The following is a 16,831-nucleotide window of genomic DNA, read 5'->3' as shown; positions in this document are numbered from 1 at the left end:
CAAATAACAGTACAATAAAACCCCTAGTCGTTCTCCTTATGCTATTTATTTCAAAAACCTGTGCCAATCTACATGAGGAATTTTCCCTGCAGCACTCAGAGCCGTGCAGTGAATCGCACTGCTGACTGCTTCCTGTGGAGTGGAGATAATCAGCTGGAAGGAAACCTTGAGCAGACAAGAGACTTTGATTTGTGCAAGCAAACAACACAGCAGCAGGCGATGAGGCCTCCTAAAGAGACAACACTCCACTACTAAATACAAACATGTTGTTTTTTAAAATAGATTGATTGTCAAATTAATTTGCCTTCTCTCACGGAACATGCCGTGTAAATAGTTTATTATTCATTTTCCAGGTCCTTAAAGTGCTGCGCTTCACGTTTCAGAAAGAATATCATACAGGGCTAAGGAAGTTTTTCTCGTAAGACTACCATAAATGACTTCGTAATCTTTCACTGTAATTCCATGTCGATCATTTGTCGGCATATGAGGTCTCTTTTGATTTTGCAGGAAGACTGAAAGACACATTCTGTAATAAAGAAAGTCTTGTAGAGGGGTGCAGTTCATTGTATTGGGGTGGCATCACGCAAAAGAGAAAATGCATTTGTCTGTGCATATTTTTCATATCATTGACATGCTGAATATTTCTTATTCCAAATGAGTCACGCCTTATACACACTTCACCTTGGCACCTTTTGGGTCAGGGCACAGATAATTCTGGAGACTGTATAAGAACCTCCTGAGCGGACTGTAATACCTGCCCCCCTCCCATTATAACCGAGGCTAGCATTCACACACAGAAGCTTAAAGTGTAGCAGGTCGCTTGGACAGAAGCCTGTACTTCTGTGTTGCCTGTATTCTATGGACTGGATCATTGACGTTACATTGTTGAACTGATCCTACTGTATATCAAGTAAGTGTTCGTCCTACCCACAGAACTATAGTTATGTCTCTATCCACAGATTAAAATGTTGGTCTTGAAGACAGAGGCTCTCATTACAACCCTGGCGGTCGGTGTTAAAGCAGCGGTAAAATCGCCAACAGGCCGGTGGTAAAAAAAATTAGACCACGACCATGGCGGAAACCGCCAACAGAGACAGCCACATTAACACTCCGACTGCCACGGCGGTAGAAACAAACACCGCAGCGGTAACTGCCAACAGACAGGCGGAAGACAAGGTTCCGCCCACTGTGCTACAAGAGGCCTAACCGCCACCTTTTCCGGGGCGGACCAACACCATCAAAAGCACGGCAGAAACAGTCTGTGGAAAGGAAGCCACTCACCTTTCAACACACAACGAAGAACCAGGACGCCATGGAGCCCGAGTTACAGGTCCTGCCCATGTTGGTCTACCTCCTCTTGTATCAGGAGCAGCAAAGACGCCGGCGACGACCACGGTGAGTACTGCACCTAGCACACAGGGGAGGGGAGGAGGGAAAAGAGAGTGACACATACACGCAACACCCCCACCCCCACCCTCACCCACAACACCATACACACAAATACATGCAGCAACATTACATTTACACCCCGTCACCCACTGGAAGAACGCAAGGACAAAATTAAATTATTGTAACGAGTGTAATCATTGAAAAATCAGATAGGCCAAATTAAAATATCAGTATATACAAATATGTACACCTACTACACAAGTCCGGATAGTAATGGAATCATTGTCTGTGGACCAGTGGTCCCAACATGCATGGGCAAAGCCCACACAAGATACCTGACTCAAAACGGAGAGAACACTGCTGGGGCATCAGATTGAAAATAAACAGGCACCTCAGGGGCATGGGGATGGGAGGCACCTCAGCCAGATGAATGGACGATGCCACTGCTCCACGAGGGGGCTCCATGCCCACAGTTTGGTCCTGGGGAGTGCAAAGCCACAGTCTCTCAAGTCTCTCCAGTGGGTGGTTTGCCCACTGCTTTATCCTGGGGAGTGCAAAGCTACAGTCTCTCAAGTCTCTCCAGTGGGTGGTTTGCCCACTGCTTTATCCTGGGGAGTGCAAAGCCACAGTCTCTCAAATCTCTCCAGTGGGTGGGTTGCCCACTGCTTTATCCTGGGGAGTGCAAAGCCACAGTCTCTCAAGTCTCTCCAATGAGTGGTTTGCCCACTGTTTAATTCTGGGGAGTGCAAAGCCACAGTCTCTCCAGTCTCTCAAGTGGGTGGGTTGCCCACTGCTTTATCCTGGGGAGTGCAACGCCACAGTCTCTCAAGTCTCTCCAGTGGGTGGGTTGCCCACTGCTTTATCCTGGGGAGTGCAAAGCCACAGTCTCTCAAGTGGATGCGATTCTCCACTGGTTCTGGAGGGGGCATTGTGCCCAGAGTGCTTCATCCTGCCAAGGATTAGGTGAATGGATGTGATTCTCCACCGGTTCTGGAGGGGGCATTGTGCTCAGAGTGCTTCATCCTGTCAAGGATTAGGTGAGTGTTCTGGAGGGGGCATTGTGCCCAGAGTACTTCATCCTGCCAAGGACTGGGGTAGTGGATGTGATTCTCCACTGGTTCTGGGGGGGCATTGTGCCCAGAGTGCTTCATCCTGCCAAGGACTGGGGTAGTGCATGTGATTCTCCACTAGTTCTAGAGGGGGCATTGTGCCCAGAGTGCTTCATCATGCCAGGATTAGGTGAGTGGATGTGATTCCCCACTGGTTCTGGAGTGGGCATTGTGCCCAGAGTGCTTCATCCTGCCAAGGACTGGGGTTGTAGATGTGATTCTCCACTGGTTCTGGAGGGGGCATTGTGCCAAGAGTGCTTCATATGCCTTCTGGCAGGTCCCATTCCCTCACCTGGGTGTGTGTGCCACGAGATTGCCTGGGAACAAGTAGCATGATACTCCATGGAGTCAAAGACTTACTCCACCCTGCTGCAACTTTGCCTGCCACCTGCAGGTACAAACAGTGCTGGGTGTCGTGCCTCATGTACACTGTGCAGGGTCCAGGATGTCTCCTGCAGCCTCGGACGGCTGCCCACTGGCGATGATAGCCATGTCAGCTGTGGTGGCACTGACTGAGCACGTTGCGGGGCTGGTGGCGGTGGTGGCGGTGGTTGCGGCGGTGTCTGTGGCGGAGATGCTGGCGGTGGTGCATGTGTCAGCACTTGTGGAGGGACACAGCAGGACGTCTCCTGCAGCCTTGGACGGCTGCCCACTGGTGATGATGCTGGGGACTGTTGCTGAGACAGCAGACGTGCAGGTGGCGGTGCAGGTGGTGGTGTCCACTGCCGTACAGGTTGGTGTTCTGGTTGACAGAAGGGGTGACTCTGGTCCTCAGCCTGAGGCTCTGTGCGCTGTCCTGACTTGCCCTTCGTCTTGTGTCCCTTCCCCACCTTTGATGTTGCTGCTGGTCCCTTGGCACTGTCCCCTTTTGGGTTGGAGGAGCCCTTGCTTGGTGGTTGGTGCGGCTTCTCCCTCCAGCATGTGAGCACCTTCTTCACCTTGGCAGGTGGGGGAATGGGCTGATCCTTGGCCTCGCTAGGTGGCACACTGACAGCCCTGATGGGTGCCGCCCGCGATGTGACCGGACTTGCTGAGACCACAGTGTTGGAGGATTTGGTGGCTGAGGTGCTGGGCTGGGACCTGGACATCCTGGCCATGGGGGAAGGACAGGGGGGGGAGGTGTAGGGAAGAGGTCAATGTTAGCCAGGAAGAGTTTCTTAGACACACTGGGATGGGAAGATGGAGGGGGGTTTGGGAGTGGAGGAAGAGGTAGTGGTTGTAGAAGGTGTACGTCTGCTGAATTTGGGTGAAGGTGCATTGGCCGGAGGCTGTTGTGAGGTGGATGGCTGTTGGGTGGGTGCGTGGCTGCTTTTGTGTACTTTGGGAGGAGGGCTCACAGACACACTGGGAGAGGACACAGGGGATGTGTGAATGGTAGTGGGGGTGGTGACTGCACGTGAGCAGTGTGTGATGATGGGCGTGCTGGTGATGGAGGTAGTGGATGAAGATGTAGTGCATGCAGGTGTGAGTGGAGACGAGACAGGAAAGGAGGAGGAGGACGTGGAGGAAGGGGAGACAGTGGAGGCAGTGGATGTTGGTGTGTCTGCATGGGGATGGTGCTTGTGTGAGTGCCTGTGGGATGTGTGATGCTTATGTTTGCCACGTCCACTCTTGTGTGTTGATGAGTGTGCATGCTGGTCTGATGGTGTGCTTGGGATAGGCTGAGGTACAGGGGATTGTGTCTGGGTGGAGGAATTTGGAGGGGGGAGGCTGGACACAGGGACAATGGCTGCCATCAGTGCTGAGGCCAGAGCCTGAAATGCTCTATGTTGGGCCCCACGCCAGAATGAATGCCCTCCAAGTATGCATTTGTTTGCTGCAAATGCCTCTCAACACCCTGGATGGCATTAAAAATGGCTGATTGCCCAACAGTGAGGGATCTCATTAGGTCAATAGCCTCCTCACTGAGGGCAGCATGGCTGACTGGGGCAGGGCCTGAGGAGCCTGGGGCAAAGGAGATGCCCACCCTCCTGGTTGAGGAGGCATGGGAACCACCCTGAGGAGCTGCTGGGAGGGTGGTGCTGGTAGGGGGGGTAGCGGCTGTACCTGTTGATGCGGTGAGCACAGAGGTGCCCGCCACCGCAAGGGAGCTCCCATCAGAGGAGGAGTCACTGTCGCTGGTGTCTGCTCCTGTCCCCGTCGTGGAGCTCCCCTCACCCGCCGTCCCACTGGTGCCTTCTTACTTAACCCTCCAGGGCCATGTAGGTTGCAGCTCCCTCCTGCTCCGGTGCCAATGCTCCTCCGCCAGATGATGCAAATGCACATAAGGACAGGGTGACAAAACAAAAAAGGGGGAAAGACAGAGGAGACACATGGTCAATGCCTGCAACACCACTACCTTTGGCAGACACAACACACAGGGAGCAGCCCTATGCCCTAAGCCATGCACTAACAGTGCAGGGGGAAAGCACATGCCCAAGCGGGACTCTGTCTAGACCCATTTCATGCACAGCTGGAACCCATGGGAGTCTGACCAGGTGTAGAGGGCAAATACCACCTTTGGGGTTGGAGTGGGAATGAGCCTGCAAATCAATGGATCTACCTTTGCGCGTATGCCCTGGCCTAGGGGAACGCACAGCCCACCTCCCCCACCCAGACACCTCGTCACGTGCGCAGAGTCAGCTGAATGAGAGTGTACTCACCCCCTTGTGGCTGCTGTGATGCCCTCAAGCGCCCATCCAACTCAGGATATGCCACCGCCAGGATCCGGTACATCAGGGGGGTCATGGTGCGACGGGCACCCTTTCCATGTTGTGAGGCCATCCCCAGCTGGGCATCCGCCGCCTTCTTGCTCCAGCGGCACAGGTCCTCCCATCGTTTCCGGCAGTGGGTGCTCCGTCTATGGTAGACCCCCAGGGTCAGTACTCCCTTGGCGATGGCACGCCAAATACCCTTCTTCTGGTGGGCGCTGACCTAGAGGAATGGTGAAGTTAAAAAGAATGTTACTTTCCAGTACAGTTCTTCTCACACATTGGCCACAAACCTCCCACCCCGTCCCAGAAAAACATACACTCAGCATCCTCACATGCTGGCCTGTGCCCCTCCCGTCTCTTCCATCCACAACACTCCATACAATCTTGTCCCATCCACCATGCACACGGTTCAGTCACCTGTTTGTCTGGAGGACCGTAGAGTAGCGTGTACTGGGGTGGGACCCCATCCACCAGTTTTTCCAACTCCTCCGCAGTGAAGGCGGGGGCCCTTTCCCCAGACACTGTAGCCATTGTCGCTTCCAGACGCAGGTCACAGCAGCACTTGCAGTGTAGGTCCTCTCCTGTTGAAGATCAGGTATCAAGTGAGTGTACAGATAGAAAATGGCAGTCACGTCCGCGGCGTTGCGTATCCGTCACTGCAAGCATACATTGTCATTGGCTCCCGGAACCCATGGCCCAAATTATAACCAATGCTGAATTGCGCAGCGGTCTTCGACCGCCTACAGTGACGCTGCACAATGCCAGCGCAGTTACCTCATTTCCCCTTGCCCCACCTTACAGGTCAGGCAGCTGCCATTTCAGGGGGCCACATGGCAGGCCAACTAACTGCGTCACACCTATTTAGGCCAGGAATATGGACAGAAAAAGGCATATAGAGATAATTTATCGATTGTGCTAAACAGCCTTGTGAAACCTATGTGGTGTATGACCCTCTGCTCACCCTTCTCCTCCATAGGGCACGTCCGCTGGGGCAGGTGATGAGATGGCGGCATCCTCCGGTGTACAGGCCCAGGTGGACCTGTCGACAATGGAAGACAGACACATCATTATCACTTACAGACTTGATCGTGCAACAATCTTGGAACTCTTTGCCCAGTTGGAGCCAGACCTGATGTCAGCTATCCGCCATCCCACAGGAATCCCCCCTCTAGTGCAGGTCCTGTCAGTGCCCCATTTCCTGGCAAGTGGGTCTTTTTAAACAACAGTAGCCATGACATCAGGGATTTCACAGCCAATGTTCTCTAACGTGTTGTCCAGAGTGTTATCTGCCCTGCTGAAACACATGCCCAGCTACATAATTTTCCCTCAGGTGGAGGATCTGCCCACAGTGAAAGGTGACGTTTATGCCCTGGGACATATCCCCAACATCATTGGTGCCATCAATGGTACACAGGTGGCATTTGTCCCACCCCGCAGGATTGAACAGGTGTACAGAAACCGGAAAATCTACTATTCAATGAATGTGCAGGTGGTGGATTTGGCAGACCAGTACATCTCCCATGTGAATGCCAAGTATCCAGGCTCTGTGCATGACGCTTACATTTTGAGGAATAGCAGCATCCCTTATGTGATGGGGAAACTCCAGAGGCACTGTGTGTGGCTAATAGGGGAGCCCAAGGTCCCCACACAGTTTAATTAGGTGTCTGGGTATGGGAGATTCCCTAATGTTTGGAGGATGTCTAACAGTTGTCCCTCGATATTTGCAGGTGACTCAGTGAGGAATCCCAGGACAAGGGCAGAGGAACGCTACAATGAGGCACATGGCTGAACTAGGAGGATAATAGAGCGCACCTTTGGCCTCCTGAAGGCCAGATTCCGGTGCCTCCATCTGACAGGTGGCTTCCTATACTACTCACTGAAGAAGGTGTGCCAGATCATTGTGGCATGCTGTATGTTGCACATCCTGGCTTTGCAACTCCAGGTGCTTTCTGCAGGAGGATGGGCCTGATGGTGGTCTTGTGGCAACTGTGGAGCCTGTGGACGTGAAGAAGAGGAGGCAGAAGAAGAAGATGTAGACAGCCATAACAACATCATCATCCAATACTTCCAGTGAGACACAGGTAAGAGGATGGCACTGCTTCCCACATCTCATACTATTGTAGGACCTAGCATAAATCTGCCTTTTTACCTCTGTGTGTGGACCCTGACATGTCACTTTGTATTTCCATTTCACAGATCTGAGTCCCACTTTGTGCCCTCTGCTATGTTTACTGCTGGCCAATAACTGTGTAACATTGGTATGTGAACATGTACATTGACATTGCTATATATCTGAGAGGTTGCAATTACACATTTATGAAAGTACAGACTGACTCCAGATTGATTTGTGATTCAAGGGTGTTTATTTATGTGCTAATAAGTGGACGGTGTGTGCAATGGGCAGGGGTGAAGGTGGAGGAATGTCCATGAAGGAGTTCAGTCTCTTGGTCTCACATGTGCATTGTCCATGGAGGCATAGGAAGGGGAGTAATGGCAGTTTAAGGTGGACAGGGTGACAAAGTGGGACAGAAGGGTGACATTCAGGTGGGTCTTATTTCCTGGCGGGGGTCTTGGCAATGTTCTCTGTCTTGTTCCTGGATCTCAGGGACCGTTTGTGGTGTGGTTCTCCTTCTGCAGGGGGTGGGGTGCTGGTGGCCTGTTGGTCCTGTGGCGGTGCCTCCTGTCCACTAGTGCCAACATAGGTGGAGGGCTGTCCATCGTCCAGGCTAGTGTCAGGGGCCCGTTTGTGTGCCACTGTGTCCCTCATGGTGTTGGCCAGGTCTGCCAGCACCCCTGCAATGGTGTCCAGGGTGGTGTTAATGGACTTCAAGTCCTCCCTGATCCCCAGGTAGTGTTCCTCCTGCATCCACTGGGTCTCCTGAAACTTGACCAGTACCGTGCCCATGGTCTCCTGGGAATGGTGGTATGCTCCCATGATGTTGGAGAGTGCCTCCTGGAGGGTCGGTTCCCTGGGCCTGTCCTCCCCCTGTCGCACAGCAGTCGTCCCAGCTTCCCTGTTGTCCTGTGCCTCTGTCCCCTGAACCGTATGTCCACTGCCACTGACCCCAGGTCCCTGATTGTCTTGGGTTGGTGGGTTTGCTTGGGGTCCCTGTAGTGGTGGACACACTGCTGATTGACGTGTCCTGGGCACAGTGACATGGGCCCGCTGGGTCGGTGCTGTGGTGGTGTTTCCTGAGGGGGGAGGGTCTGTGGTGGCTTGTGACAGTGGCAGGGGAACCGACTGTCCAGAGGTCACTGATGGGCCGGGCTGGTCATCTTGATCCAGGTGTGCAGAGCTGCGGTCATCACTGTGGGCCTCTTCTGTAGGGGGAATGTATATGTCTGGCACCTCCTGTGACGTTGGGTATGGGTCCTGTTGGGTTGGAAATGCATAGTTTTAGTATCTGTGTGTGCCATCTTGTGCATTGGGTGAGTTACCCTCTACTCCTGTGCTTGCATTATTGTGTTTGCCCTTGTGTGATAGTTGTTTTGGGGTCTGTGTTGGTATCTGTACTGGACATGCTTTGGTGATGGGGGTCCATGCATAGGTGTTGCATGCAGGGCCTTGGTATTGGAATGGCTGGGTTGTGATTGTGGGGCATATGTATGGTGTTGGAGTGATGGGGGTGAGGGCGAGGGTGGGGGCATGTGATGGCATGCGGGTGGGGTGGAGGGGATATGGTAAATAAGATATGACTTACCAGAGTCTAGTTCTCCTGCTACTCCTGTGAGGCCCTCAGGATGCAGTATTGCCAAGACTTGCTCCTCCCATGTTGTAGTTGTGGGGGAGGAGGTGGGGGTCCACCGCCAGTCGTCTGTACAGCAATCTGGTGTCTGGATACCACGGAACGCACCTTCCCCCATAGGTCATTCCACCTCTTCCTGATGTCATCCCGTGTTCTTGGATGCTGTCTCATTGCGTTGACCCTGTCGACGAATCTCCACCATAGCTCCATCTTCCTAGCAATAGAGGTGTGCTGCACCTGTGATCCGAAAATCTGTGGCTCTAGCCGGATGATTTCCTCCACCATGACCCCGAGCTCCTCCTCAGAAAACCTGGGGTGTCTTTGAGGTACCATGATGTGGTGTGGGTGATGTGTGAGGTGCTGTTTGTTGTGCTGTGTGATGTGTTGTGTTGGGGTGTGTTGTGTGAGGTGCGTGGATGTTGTATGAGTGATGGTGTTGTGTGTCTGTGGATGCTGGTGTTGTGTTTGCCATTCTCGCTCTCAGCTTTTAAAAAAAATGTCATTGTAAGGGTTTGTGGGTAATGTGGGTGTGTGTTTTATAGTGTTGTGAGTGTGTGGGTGTGGTGCGTGTATGTGTATCAGGTGTGTGTATTTCGAATTGTCCAATATGGTTGTGTTTTGTAAATGTGTGTGTATTTAGAACGCAGCAGTGTGTACCGCCAATGGATTACTGTGGTTGAAAGACCGCCGCGTTGATTCGTGGGTCGTGATAGTGTGGGTGTATTCTTGGTGGTGTGACGGTGTGGGTTTTGCTATTGCCAGTTTATCACTGACCTTTGGTGTGGTGGACTTGTGTGGGTGTCTGTATTGTGGCAGATTCCGAGATGTGGGTCGTAATACCTGTAGCGGATTTCCGCCGCGGCCACAGTATGTTGGCAGCCTTCAGCGCAGCGGTAAGTGGGATTTACCACCAGGGTTGTAATGAGGGCAAAAGTGTCTTCAAAACCGTGTTTGTGCAGTGGGCTGTACCTGCTACATTCCACTCCTTCTCTCTGGGTGTTCTTCCACTGCTTAGCGTATTAGACATGAAGTAGCATCAGGTTCCGGAAGGTCATTGTGACTAAAGGACTTTGAAATTTACCAGGGACCACTGGGCATTGAAAGTGGGAGACTCAAAAACATGTAGGAAGTGTGAAATAGATTGTGGCTTTCATTTTATAAATAAGATGTGGTCAGAGACCTTGTCACTAACACGTTACGCAATGAGCAATGCCAGTTTTCGACTCACACAGTTACATTTTATCCAGAGAATACACATTGCGCCGGTGATGCACCACAAATGTGACCCCACTGAGTGCACCAATTGCCCCAAATGTAGGTTACCAGGCACTAACTTTTAAGATGTAGTGTAGAACTGCGGAAAATAACCAACAATTAGTAGTGCATTGTGGAGCAATATTCAGAGTGCACAAAAATCAAACTAGATAAAAGTCTCCAGGTGTTGGCCATCAGTTCCAAATCTAAAATAAAGAGAATATGTGTGCAATTTACATATTTATTAGCTAAAAGGTGCATAGTGATAAACTATTTAAATGTGAAAGCTCCCAAAATTGAAGATTGATTTGAATATATAATTGAATGGACACAAGCATAAAAGATAAGAATGATGAGGAAAACTCCACAAAGACCTAGATGTAAAGAACTATCTAGAACACCCATTCCACAAGTTGACCGACCACTGTCAGAAACTGGGCTCCTGGTTGACTGGGTTATGAGCCATCACCAGTAGGCAACCACAGTCCCAGTCAGGGTGACGCACAAGGAAACCCCAAATGAAACCGTCCTCAACCCCCCCGGTAGCATGGCAGAGAGCAGTCAGGCTTAACTTAGAGGCAATGTGAAAAGTAGTTGTGCAACACTTCAAACAATAAAACAGTTAAAACAGCTCACAAAAAAGATTGCACACCAGGTTAGACCAACAGAGCTTAATATAAACAAATAAAACAAGACCAAACCAACAGAAATCAAACCAGTAGAACAAAAGTTATGATTTTTTAAAGAATAAACTGCAATATTGTACCTAGAAGAATAAAGAGCCAACCAAAGCTATCTTGTTGCTCTGGACCGGGACAAAATCAAAAGTTCAAGCTGACCGGGATGAAGTGTGGGTCAGATAGAGTCCCAGATTAGTCCAGCTGAAGTTTTACCTTTTCATGATCTGTGCCAAGAGTCCCGTTACTGTTGAACAGGCTTGTGAGAAGCATGGAGAGCATAGCAGGTGGCAGTTGGTGTGAGCGAAGAGCAGGCCAAGTATCATGGACAGGTGGGCTGGAGTTTCATGTTGGAGGTTCCCCACAGGCTGTCGATGCTGCTGTGGGAAGACACGAGCTGGCAGTGGCTCATGCTGCTTTTTGCTGTGAGCTACACGACCTTGGTGCGATCATGCCTGCTCACAGTCACGAAGAGCCCACTTAAGTGGTGGTGTCAGAGGTCATTCTTTTATACACAGTTGTGCCTCTGAAGTGAGAAGAAACAGGTTAGAGGCATGTCTTTTGCCATGCACTGGTGTCCTGCTTACTCTTTCCTGGCTCAAGTCTAACCACAAGGGGTATGCAGTCTTTTGTGTGGGGACAGGACACAGCCTATTCAAGTGTAAGTGGTGCTCTGCCCAGCTCCTCCCTACCATCCTACCAGGTATGGGCCATCCAGTCGCACCTTAACTCCTTGTTGTGCGTGGCTGTCACTCACACCCAGTCATGTGACCCAAAGACAGACTGCAGGCACAAAATGGCTAAGGCAAAAAATGCCAACTTTTTTAAAGTGGGATTTTCAGAAATGTTATTTAAAATCCGACTTCCCCATAGATTAGAATCTTAAATTAGGAGTCAAAAGACACCAAACATGAACTGGATGTCTCTTCTCATTTGGAAATTACACTTATAACATGTAAAATTTACAACTCCAGTAATGACGTATGGAAGAGATAGGCCTTGCAGTGATGAAAAATTAATTTAAATTTTTTTCACTACCAGGACATGTACAACTTAAAAGTAAATGTCCTATTTTTTAAAATGCATTGCATCCAGTCCTCTGGGCTCTCCAGGGATTACCCTAGGGGTAATATAAGTATTAAAAAGGAAGGTTTGAGCCTGGCAAAAGATTTATTTTGACAGGTCAAAATTATTTTAAACTGCACACACATGCTCTGCAATGGCATGCCTGAGACATGTTTAAAGGGCTACTTAAGGGGGTGGGCACAATTAGTGATGCGGACCCATTAGCATTTAATTTACAGGCCCTGCGCACATGAAGTGCCACTTCACTAGAGACCTATAAGTAAAATAAATATGGCAATTGGGTATAAGCTAATTCCACTATATTTTTAAGGAAAGAGCGCAGGCACTTTAGCACTGGTTAGCAGTGGTAAAATGGGAAGAATCCTAAGGCAAAAAATAAAATAATAAATTCAGCAAAAATAAAGGAGTGAAGACAAAAAGTCTGGGGAAGAAACTGCAGCAAGGGCCAAGTCCAACACACCATAAGTAAAGATAAGGTAGGTAAGTTTATTTTACAGTTATTTAAAACCTTTACAAACAATAGAACAGTTTGAATGTACATCATACAGATGAAAAACACCACATATTAAAACATCCATTCTCAATTAAGACAGAAAACGATTCAGATAAGCCATAAATTAGGATAAAAAGAGCAAAAAACAAGGTGCATTTTTTGGTCAAGATCATCTAAAACAGGGCAAACCTTCCTCTTCAACTAAACAGCAGGATAAGCAGAATACGTCCATCAAAAGGTATTCGTACCATAACCACAGCCATCGTATTCGACTGGATGAACTTCGTTGCATAGGCAAGCCAACACGTGTTTCGTCACAACAGGTGACTTTTTCAAGGCTGCAAGATACATGACAATTTTGGTAATCATTCCCTATCCTGAAATGTTCAAGAATGATAAAATGGTGAATGGAGTATAGGGGTCAAGATGGTAAAGCATGCGTCCACTAAGGAAAAATGTTTTGTGGTAAGTTGCCCTTGTGCCAATGAGAGAAAACAAACAGTGAGGAAAGAATCATGGAAACACACCTATTATGTGAATAGGTAACTCAAGATACCCTGTACCGACGTGTCCTGGGTGCCACTGCGTATCGTGATGGCATTAGACATGCACTATATAAACATTTTTGTTGAGGTCCCGTCACCATCATTCATGCTGACTGTGTGCTACACACATCAAGGTGCAACATAGGAATGGCAGTAGAATTGCCATGACAGAAAGAAGGAAAAGGCATACCTTTAGAAGTAAGCATGGTCTGAAAAGTACCAGATAAGTAACCAAGGTGGGCACAGTATGCCTAAGAAATGCGTTAAGAGACTTGTTCATGGTAGTGTGAAGAGAAGATAGACATTATATGAGACTATGGTAAGTCTCATGACTGTGGAAAGACAGCATGATATGTAAAAATTGAAAATATGTATGACAGCATTATGCATATGAGGTCAATATAGTGAAGCACAAAGACCAAGTGTGGTCTGGACACTCTAGAAATTAAACCGCAAGTTTGTATAGGGAAGCAAACATGAGCTCTAAAAAAAGGCTTGGGAAACTAAAATACACGCCAGTTGTTGTATGTAGTATACATGTAAATTCATGGGATGAAAAGGAAGTGCTATTTGGGCTAGCGTTACGGCAAAAAATGAATGTGAAAATGAAGAAATCAAGGATGATGATGCGGGAACCTGACGCAGAGTGTTAAGTATGTCGTAATGCCAGTCTTAGTAGCGAGCAGCAGTAGTGAAATATTTGTAGTAAATCCAAAGTTATAAAATGAAGTTTGTAAAATGAAAAAGACCAAAGGTTTAACAACCGGATTACCTTGGAGAAATGAACCGAGGATGATTCCAGCATGGAGATGTGTAATAAAAACGTCGGCCATGTTGGAGGGATATTTATGAGCCTCATAAACATAGAAAAGTGGGGGAGAGACAGTGGGTGTGTAAAAAGAACAAGTACGGTGGTGATAACGCTTCCCAATCTAGATAATTTATTCACTCTTAGACTCGTTTTAGGCCGATTAATCTTTTGACCCTGTTTGAAGTCTCCTTAAGACGAGATAGCTAGTCAACATGTCAATCAATAATCAATAACCTCATCAATAATCACAGTAGCAAATCAATCAAAGCAAATCAGTAACGTCGATAAACTTGGAACCCACCATGACCTTGGAATCATGAATAACCACACATAATTTTAGTAAGATTTATGATATTTATTCCCTATTGATTACACTCTACTAGCAAGTTTATTAGTCTCAAAACCAAGAAACACATCAACATTGTCATAATATGGCAACTTGAATAAGATTTCATCAAAGCAAAGATCATGAATATTAGAACATAGCATGTCGTCAACATGGATTATCTTTAGCAGAGTATCATTAGTGCATTATTCAACAAAGCATATATTCAGTCATTTTGTCTATTTGCGTCCGTTTTAGTGAACTCCTTAACTAACCTCGAATTAGCATTGGCATGTGGGGCTTCATGCAAAACAATTTAGCAACATCAATTTAGAAAACATCTGTCTAGGGTCTCTATCAAAGAAGCAGTTGGTACCTAGAAAGAGAAGGCAAATAGACAATTACAATTTCATCATCATATAGTTACCCTCCGTAACGGGTCAGCATACAAAGTCAGTCTTCGTCCTCAGGACATCAGTTGGTTTGCCATCAGCCAGGAAACACAGCAAAGTTCAGCAAGACGGGGCAAAAGGGAATACCTTCCTCATAAGGAGGAAAAGTATGAATCGGGCAAGGCAAAGTCAGTGAAGATAGTTTGCAAAGTTCAAGCAGCAAAGTCTCTGGGCAGAGTAACAAAGTGGCTGGGCAATAGCAAAAGGCACGCAATGGCATATAACGCCTCGGAATGGCTTGTAATGGCTGGTAATTCTCTTTCTCCTTGTGTCCAAGAATTTTATATCAATCTTGTTGTACAGTCCCCCAATTTCCAATTGGGCAAGTTTTAGCGCACTATCATCTCCATCCAATGGTCCATCAGTCACCTCATTACGATTGTCACCCCATAACAGTTCTCGCGTAGTTTATTGGCTCCTGTAATTGACGTCTTCAATGGGTAGAATGACAGGTGAGGAATAAGTGAAATTTGTTACTCAAGTCAGTAGTCCCATTGTTTTCCCTAGTCTAAATGACCTTGTACCTGTTGCAAATTACACTGTTGCATTCAGCAAGAATGTCTCATTGGGCAAGTTGAGTCTCATGAGAAAGTTTTTACTAAGGTTACACTCATCTTCCAGCTTCTGGAAAAGTACGACTACATGTCCTTCAGCAAGTCAGCACACTGCACGTTAGAAAAACACATTTAATATGAAACCGGGCAGCTAGGCCCCGACTCATGCTAGCTAAGGTCTAATGATTAATTAGCAATTTTAATACATATAACTCTTCATACTAATAAAAAATCATATATTAGTACATTAATATTTCATTATTAGTCAACTTTGTTAATCATCGAATATACTGGTGGCCACTCCCCGTGGGCACATTTCATACACATGCGTTTATGTTTACATTTTCAATGTGATTTCACTAAGCATTATATTGCAAGCTTCTCATGTTAATTATTAGATTTTAATCACACTCCATCAGTGGCCATTTTGAAGTGTGGCAAAATATAAGTATTGTGCTAGTAATAATGCTTAAAGTGTGTGAAAAAGAATGAAACAAGAAAGGGGAAGATAAAAAAGGGGGAAGACAGAAGGTGAAATGGAACAAGGTCAAGGTGCCAAAGAGAAAGTGAACCAGTGGTGTCTGTTCATGGCATTCTGGTGATCACCCAAACGTAGAGTACTATTACCAATTAGCATGGTATCATCAATTAAACATAACTAACAAGTGTAAGGAGCAGAGTACACCAAATAGAAATGTCAGACTATAAAGCAGATATTTGCAATACTCAAGTTCATGAAATAAATGTAAGAAAAAAATAGATACAGTATTTGTATGTCATGTAAGACCGAGATGTAAGGAACAAACACAAATATGCCATGAGAAAGCAAAATTACAAAGATTTGTGTAAAATGACTCAAGGAAGAAATCCAGGGTCCCCACATGGACGTAACAACAGACCTCATATTAATTACTAAAAATCAGTAAAATACTGGAGAAAACAATCATAGACTACTATTACGAGTTAGATGCTATGTGCAAAACATGCGAAAGCAGGATAAGATCTGGGCCGTTGCTGCATACTTAAACAAAATGGCTTTAAAAGTGCAGTACAAAATACAAACAGATGCAACAGGTGTATTCACTAAAGTGCAATCTGCACAATAAGCTGAAGTCGTAAATAGCCATAACCTAATAGCGGCATCCAGGCATACAGTGAGGGAACAAGACTGTTGGTTTAGATACAGTAAATTACACACAATTATGACCGAAGGAGGCCACAGAAAGGCAATAACAATAATCCCAAAGGTGCACTGTGCAAAGTATGCCAAGTAAAACTAGACCCAGACCATTAGCCGCAACCTAGACATGCATTGTTAGAACAGTGCAGGAAAAATAAAGGAGCGCAGAACAGCACAAGTGCAGCAGAACCAGAGTTCACATTTAATCACAGTGCTGTCTTGATGCTGGAGGATTTTAGTTTGTCCAGTTCATTTATAACCATTGATAAGGCGTCCCAGCTTTGATAATTTACTTACAATGGGACTCGCTTCAGGCCAATTAATCTTTTGACCCTGATTGGAGACTCATCAGGACGCGATATCTATTTAACATCCCAACTGATGGATCAATAACCAAATCAATATTTGCAATAACTAATCAACCAAACTAATCAATAACATTTAATGAGAATAAACACACCATGACCTTTGGGCCACGAAATAACCACACAAATCTAGTAAGATTTTGGATATTTAT

Source organism: Pleurodeles waltl, chromosome 10 (assembly GCF_031143425.1).
Source record: "Pleurodeles waltl isolate 20211129_DDA chromosome 10, aPleWal1.hap1.20221129, whole genome shotgun sequence".
In the NCBI taxonomy this organism is placed as follows: Eukaryota; Metazoa; Chordata; class Amphibia; order Caudata; family Salamandridae; genus Pleurodeles; species Pleurodeles waltl.
Note: the sequence above shows the minus strand (reverse complement) of the source record.